At 44.6% G+C, this 7,609-nt stretch overlaps 1 protein-coding gene and 1 pseudogene across 2 annotated transcripts in view; one reads left to right on the top strand and one right to left on the bottom strand.

Annotated features, from left to right (window-relative positions):
- ush2a (Usher syndrome 2A (autosomal recessive, mild)) overlaps positions 1-7,609 on the top strand; it is a gene marked incomplete at both ends in the record, with an annotated part of 371,709 nt that overhangs the window by 245,969 nt on the left and 118,131 nt on the right.
- LOC308287994 (large ribosomal subunit protein uL3m-like) lies at positions 6,333-7,363 on the bottom strand (annotated as a pseudogene). Its single transcript has one exon. The product of its transcript is annotated as a large ribosomal subunit protein uL3m-like (transcript).

Genomic DNA, 7,609 nt, shown 5'->3' with positions numbered 1-7,609 from the left:
AGGAGAGGAGAGGAGAGGAGAGGAGACACCCTCCCCCCATGCAGCTTCAACACAAATAGTAGATTTGTCTATCTGTACTTTAATTGTTGTACTTTACATTAGATTTTTTGGTACTTATTACTTTCTACTGTCGTAGATTTCAGAAATAAATTGATTCAGTGCTCTTGAGTCCCCATGTGGAACCAATACAATGGGGGTGAATTTATTGTAATCAAATTATTGTCTTAGGAATGCGACAAAAAACTAAAAATACTATTGAACTCCATTGGCTCCAAGGCGTGAGTAATCAATAGAAGAAAAGTCATTTTAGGGGTGAACTACTCCTTTAAGACCCTTGATGTCTGATGCAATTGATGATTGATGCTTTATGCAAATTATTGTCTTGAATGATTGTCTGATCCTTGATGCCTGCGGTTAGAGGTAGGGATGCCTAAGTTTTGTGTGAATTAGATGGAAGTTATATATGTGAGAGTAAGTCTTTACTTGAAATTTATGGAAGTATTGAGTTTGATAAACCTCTAAACAAAAGAACCGGTCTTTGGTTATTGGCTTATAATGAAATGTATCTTATTAGGGGCCTAAGCACTAGTGGATTTTTTTTAAGGATTAGTTATGCAGTTTCTTCTGGCATAACAGTAATGGTCACAGCCATTGCTCATGTTATAAATTACATGTGAATTGGCTTAAAAGAAATTACACTCAATGTGAAGTGTTTTTTTTTAAGAAATTACATGAGCAAAAGATACATACCAGGTTGAAAGTGATTAAACTGGCACAATAGTCTTGACTATTATGAATTGAATATGAATGTATATTTTTATATATATATATATATATATATATATAGTTTTTTATTTTATTTCTTTTTCTCCTTTTAAATTGATCCACCTCTACCGCACCGTCCCCAATTTGAAAACCTGTGATCTAGAACACACAAAACCCTATTGCCAATGTTCTCAGACATATAACCATAAATAGGCATGTCACTATGACTCAGACATAACCATAAACAATCTTGATACGCCCATATATAGGCATATATGGATACCCGGTAGTCCAGGGCCACATATTCTACCATTATGCCCATATATGGTGATGGTCGTGCATACACGGGACCGACCGACTTCACTCGAGGGAGAGCCGGCGTCGAGTTGTTTGGATATGTGGGTGCCCATATCCATATTGTACAGGATATCCAGGTTGTCCAGAACCACAAATCTAACTGATATCCATATATGGGCATGTCATATGGGCATAAACTGATGAAATCAGGGATCTCCATATATGGGCATAAAAGGGACAAGGACTGACAGATACAGAGATCTCCATATATGGGCATAAAAGGGACACAGGCCCATTTTTGTGATACATGTTGACTAATCTTTTCTTTTATTTAAACTTTTTTTTTTTTTTTACATTTAAACTTATACCATGTAACTTTTTTTATAAAAAAAATCTTAAAATTGTCCTAACTGTTAAATTGCTAATGTTTTAGAACACCCACTCTGTTATTTTCAGCTTCTGAAGCCTTCTCTTTATATGTTTTCTATGAGTTGTGAGGGGGGTAGAATTTCCCGGCAAAATGATGTCATCTCCCACATGATACACTACCGGCCAATCACAGCGCGGATCATACACCACCGGCCAATCACAGCGAGTCTTGCTGTCTCTAAAGGAAGTAGCTTCCCTCAGCAACTGTGTTTACATTGGTGAAGGAATCTTGCCTGCTACTCCCTCATAGTCAGGTCCCTTATCTATTTTTGTTGGATTTTTGTGAAGATTTGTAAAACTATACATTTTTGGAAAGGTTATTGTCTAAGGAATCAGAAAATCAATGTTTCCATTTGCCCAGGTGTGTTTATGGCGGCCATATTGGAACTTACAAAATGGCCACCATTAAATTACTTTTTGTAATATCTCGGCCTCTAAATAAGCTGGAACATTGATTTCAACTGCTAAACCTACATTTTCAGGGTCAAGGAATCCAATGGTGGTAGTTATAAATCTCAAATAATTACAAAATAACCCTTAGATGCATGACTGAGTCCAAAACGGCCTGGTGTGATTGTTTTCTTGCAATATTAGTTTCACCAAGTAATTTTGTCAGATTATTTTGAAGATTTACCAAAACTATAATTTTTTTGGAAAGATTATCTAAGGAATCAGAAAATCAATGTTTCCATTTGCCCAGAGGTGTTTATGGTGGCCATATTGGAATTGTCATATCTTGGCTTCTAAATAAGATGGAACATTGATTTTAATGGCTAAACCTACTGTATATTTTCAGGGTCAAGGAATCAAATGGTCCAATTATCATTTCATTTTTGTATCATCCCATTGAAATACATAATCCACCATATGAGTAAAAAACTGACACAGCCCAGGCAGTAAGTCAGACACCAACTCAGAGTTCTTTTATATTTAACTGTGAACTTTAAATGTTTGTGTAACCATCTTAAACATCATGACATGTGTAAAATCATAGACAGTCTCTATGCATCATCATAATCATTACTAGTAAGACGCCTCAGGGAGACATGCGACCTTGCCCTAAAGGCCAATTCTTGGCTATCTGGCCAGTGATGTATATTGGACCAGTTACCCAATCTCAACAGTGCCTGTTGAAATTGGCAGAACATGCCCATACTGTATATGGGCATTGCCAGATATGCCCTTAATATTGATGACATCGGGACAGGGATCTCCATATATGGGCATAGACCCGTAATTAATGTGCAAGTGTGATATGGGAATGCCCATATGTCAGAACAAAGATATGGGCATAAAAGGGACATGAAGCCAGGAGTGTGATGTCAGAGCAGCAAACCCATTCTGTTAACAACTTGGGAGCCAAACTCGTTCAGTGACGAGTTAAGGCCACTAGGTGTCCCCCTGCCAAAAGGAAGTTATCTCGTTGACAGACGAGGCAACGAAGAGTTAACTGTGCGTGCCTGCAGCTGCCCTCTGAAGGACCTGAGTCCATTACGTCACCCCGCAGCTGCAGGCAGTTAGACAGGGGGAGAAATTGCGGAGGCAGTTTACATTGCTTTAGATTCTACTTTGAAACATAAGAAGGGCTTTATCTATGAATGAGATGAAAACAACGCCAGAGAAGCAGAGATCTGATTGTTTTCACGGTAACACTTTACCGCGATGGTCGGTCCCGGTTTGGATTTTAGTTTCGCGTTTGTAAACAAATGGATTATCCTCCTCAATCGTCAGTGGACACTCACGTGCAAATGACGGCTCTACGACCGTCGGCCCCACAACAGCAGCAACCAGGAGAACAAATCCCACGATGACGCCAACAATGAGAATGGTCCGGGACCGGTCCAAATAGCCAACAGAAATGCTGAGTGAAGCTTCCATCTCCTTGTCGTCAACCAGCGAACACTTGTATTCACCAGCGCTGTCTCGTGTGATCTTCGACAAGGTGTAACTGTCCGAATTCTCCACGAAAACCATCTGGCCCTTGAGGTGGAAGTTGTAGCTGCTGGGAGGAGGGTTACCGTCTCCATGGCACTTCAGCGTCACAACGTCCCCTTCTGCGTAGGGACCCTCGGGTATCGCCGTTAGACTCAGCCTTTCGGTCAGATAGTGAACAGGAACGGTCAGTGGTTCGGACTCCGCTGAGCCCAGCTTGTGGTTGGACAGACAGGAGAAACTGGCATTTACGTCCTCCCTGGTGGCAGTGTACTGGAGAGAGGAGGCTGTGGTCAAAAGCCCTGTGGTGGAGTCTTCCTTCACGGCAGAGGTGACAATGACGTCCATCCCATCAGCCACCAGCGGCTGGCCGTTCTTTTGCCACGTGATCTCGGCGGCAAGCATGGCGTCCTTAGCCACGCACGTTCCTAGCGTCGTGAGTTCACCTATCTCCAGGATTTTCGCTTTGTCCATAATCTCGGGGGACGAGGGCTTCTTGTAAACCACGACACTGAGTGAAGCTTCCATTTCCTTGTCTTCAACCAGTGAACACTTGTATTCGCCAGCGCTGTCTCGTGTGATCTTCGACAAGGTGTAACTGTCCGAATTCTCCACGAAAACCATCTGGCCCTTGAGGTGGAAGTTGTAGCTGCTGGGAGGGGGGTTACCGTCTCCATGGCACTTCAGTGTCACAAAGTCCCCTTCTGCGTAGGGACCCTCGGGTATTGCAGTTAGACTCAGCCTTTCGGTCAGATAGTGAACAGGAACGGTCAGTGGTTCGGACTCCGCTGAGCCCAGCTTGTGGTTGGACAGACAGGAGAAACTGGCATTTACGTCCTCCTTGGTGGCAGTGTACTGGAGAGAGGAGGCTGTGGTCAAAAGCCCTGTGGTGGAGTCTTCCTTCACGGCAGAGGTGACAATGACTTCCATCCCATCAGCCACCAGCGGCTGGCCGTTCTTTTGCCACGTGATCTCGGCGGCAGGCATGGCGTCCTTCGCCACGCACGTTCCTAGCGTTGTGAGTTTACCTTTCTCCGGGATTTTCGCTTTGTCCGTAATCTCAGGGGACGACGGCTTCTTGTAAACCACAACATTGCGAAAGTTTTGGTGCCAGATGAGCTCGACTGTGTTCACCGTGCAGGCATAGAGCCCTTGGTCCGTCAGCGTCCCCTGGCTGATCAGAAGGCTGGAGTCGTCAGAGATTCTGAACCGCGGGTCATAGATGTCTGCCTCATCTTTGTCAGCGTCTTTGCTCAACAGATCGATTGTGGTGCCATTGTCTAGCAAGCGCTCCCACTTGGTGGAGATCAATTCGTTCCCGGGAAGAAGTTTGTAAGGACACGGCACCATGATGGTTTCTCCGTACAGGCCGATGAACGGTTCCATGGTGCTGCTTCCACTCTCCTTCATGAGTGGGAAGCTTCCCACGGTGCTGAGGAGGAGGAGGAAGATCCCCAGCAAGAACCACGACCAACACATCCTCTTCAAATCGCTGAGAAATTCGGAACGACCTCCGCTTGTGATGTATGAAGTGATTTGAATTTGAGATCTGATAGCGTGTAATGGGTCTGAAACCTGTATGGTTCTGGTTCTGGTGAGTGTTGTTGAAGGTTCTTGACTGAAGAGTCTTGTTCTGATGTTCTGCCACGTCTCTTTGTTGCAGGTGTGATTGTCTCACTGAAAAAGGCGTTGTATTTAAACTATCTGGCGATGCTTGCTCGTGTCATCACGCTGATGTCACGATGAGTCAGCCACACCCATGTATGGAGACTGTGATGTCAGACGTTAGTCGCAGAGTATTCACTGGTAACCATGACAGCCTGGATTCACTCAGACATATTGAGTAACCGCGGCGACCTAGTATCAACAAACCTGAAACCTGAATCTCCATATATGGGCATAAAACCATTACCTCACCACGACAATGTAGGTTGATCTCCATATATGGGCATAATCTGGTCCAAATACCCACGGTATCACCATTTATGGAGTCAGGCATGTCCATATTTGGCCTGCCTACCTGTCATTGATTGCATTGACAATGTGTCACGTCGCTCTTGTCTTGTCCATATATGGGCATATCGCGAGGCTACCACAAGACAGACCAATAGGCTAAAAATTATAATGCATTATAAATGCGATTATAATGCATTATAGACCAGACCTTTAAGTAAAGTGTTACCAAACTGTCAAATAGGAGGGCGGGCCGGTCGATGGGCCACGGCCACCTGGTCCATCGACATAACCATACACAAACCACGGCAACTTCACTATGACAATATAGCCATAAATAATCTATGGCCATATATGGAGTCTGTGATGTCAGATGTTAGTGGCAGAGTATTCTGACTAGCAACACTGGTAACCATGACAGCCTGGACTCACTCAGACATATTGAGTAACCACGGCGACCTAGTATCAACAAACCTCAAACCTAAATCTCCCTATATGGGCATTAAACCATTGCCTCATAACGACAATGTTTGATATATACCTTTTGATATATACCTACATTTGATGAGGTTGATCTCCATATATGGGCATAATCTGGGCCACACACCCACAGTGTCGCCATTTATGGAGTTAGGCATGTCCATATTTGGCCTGCCTACCTGTCATTGATTGCATTGTGTCACGTCGCTCTTGTCTTGTCCATATATGGGCATATCGCACGGCCACCACAAGACAGACCAATAGGCTAAACTAAATTATAGACCAGATCTTTAAAGTGGTGGTGCCATAGTTTTGTACTTTTCCTGTTTTGTATGTGTCTATGGATTTCTTTTTTTTAACAGAGAATGTGTGTGTGTGTGTGTGTGTGTGTGTGTGTGTGTGTGTGTGTGTGTGTGTGTGTGTGTGTGTGTGTGTGTGTGTGTGTGTGTGTGTGTGTGTGTGTGTGTGTGTGTGTGTTAGTCCAGCGCGAGCGAGGGATCTGTGTGCACAAACATATCTTCATCATACAGGTCTTTGTCGAGCTGCTCCCCTTCCTCTGTGAAGTAGGTGGGGAATGGAGGGGAGACCAGAGCGGATTTCCTGGTTGGTAGGACAGAGTCTCTCACCTTCACTAAGCAGTTCTTCCATCCAGGGACAGAGCCGTTGACATAGAATATATTAAACGTGGTGTTGACCCTCCATACCTTGAGGCCACATTCTGTCCTGTAGATATTGCCCATCATGCCAGGCATCTTCTTTCCTTTCCAGACTTTTGCTGGATCCCCTCCGGGTCCCGAGGCTCCAGGTCTGCGATGTGTCTTGGTTGAACCGTGGCTCGCCGGTTGACCTTTGAACCCATAGCGCTTCATTACGCCTTGGAAGCCCTTACCAATCGTTTTGGCAGTGATGTCAACATACTGTCCTGGACGGAAATGTGCTGCGTAGAGAGGAGTGCCTGGTTTGATGATGGCATCGTCCGACACTTGGATACTTTCTGTTTTGGAGGAACTCCAGCCATCCTAAACATCTCCATACTGTCGTCAGTCCTTTGGAAAGGCGATACGTTTTTTGCTCCCACGAGTAAGGCACCAGTGCGGCCATCGTATTCGTCTTTGGACAGATACTTCAGTACATGGCAGTCCTGCACCTGTAACATGGTCACTGCATGTCTCTCCCCTTCTTTCGTCCACACAGGAATCATTCCCAATTTCACTGCTATCAACCCAACTCTTCTGCTACCTTCACCGTAATCATGTCTGGGCCAGGGCTCGTCTTTGAGGGGGTTGAGTTTGGCGGCTGTCTGTCGTCTGTATTCTTGACCCGTGCTTTTCCTCATGTACTCCTGGTTCTCCTCTGTCAAGTGTTTGTCGAAAAACGTTGACACTGTCGTGACCGTCCGAACACAACCCAGCGCCGCCACGGGACTTTCAGACGCAGGGCTCAGTCTCATTGCAAACACACGGGTTCCTCCTCGCTGAAGCAGCAGCTGACACATCCACGCCGCCATTCCTTTTTCTTACTGGTGCTATAACAATCAACCTTACATTTAGCTTACAACTTCTGATCTATAGTTCGTAGAATCAATATTTGGCAATATCCATCTTCTGGATTTTCTACCATTCTTTTTTTTAGCTCCTCGTTCTGCTAACACTGTCTCATTGCACTCTTAGTTTTCATGCAACTAAACTTCAAGTTGCGGCTCAGTTCCAGTTGCAGTTTTAATTAAATGTTTTTGTTATCACACTGTAGATGG

Source organism: Nannobrachium achirus (genome assembly GCF_963921795.1).
Source record: "Nannobrachium achirus genome assembly, chromosome: 7".
NCBI classification, from domain to species: Eukaryota; Metazoa; Chordata; class Actinopteri; order Myctophiformes; family Myctophidae; genus Nannobrachium; species Nannobrachium achirus.
Note: the sequence above shows the minus strand (reverse complement) of the source record. Positions and strands in the feature narration are given on the sequence as shown.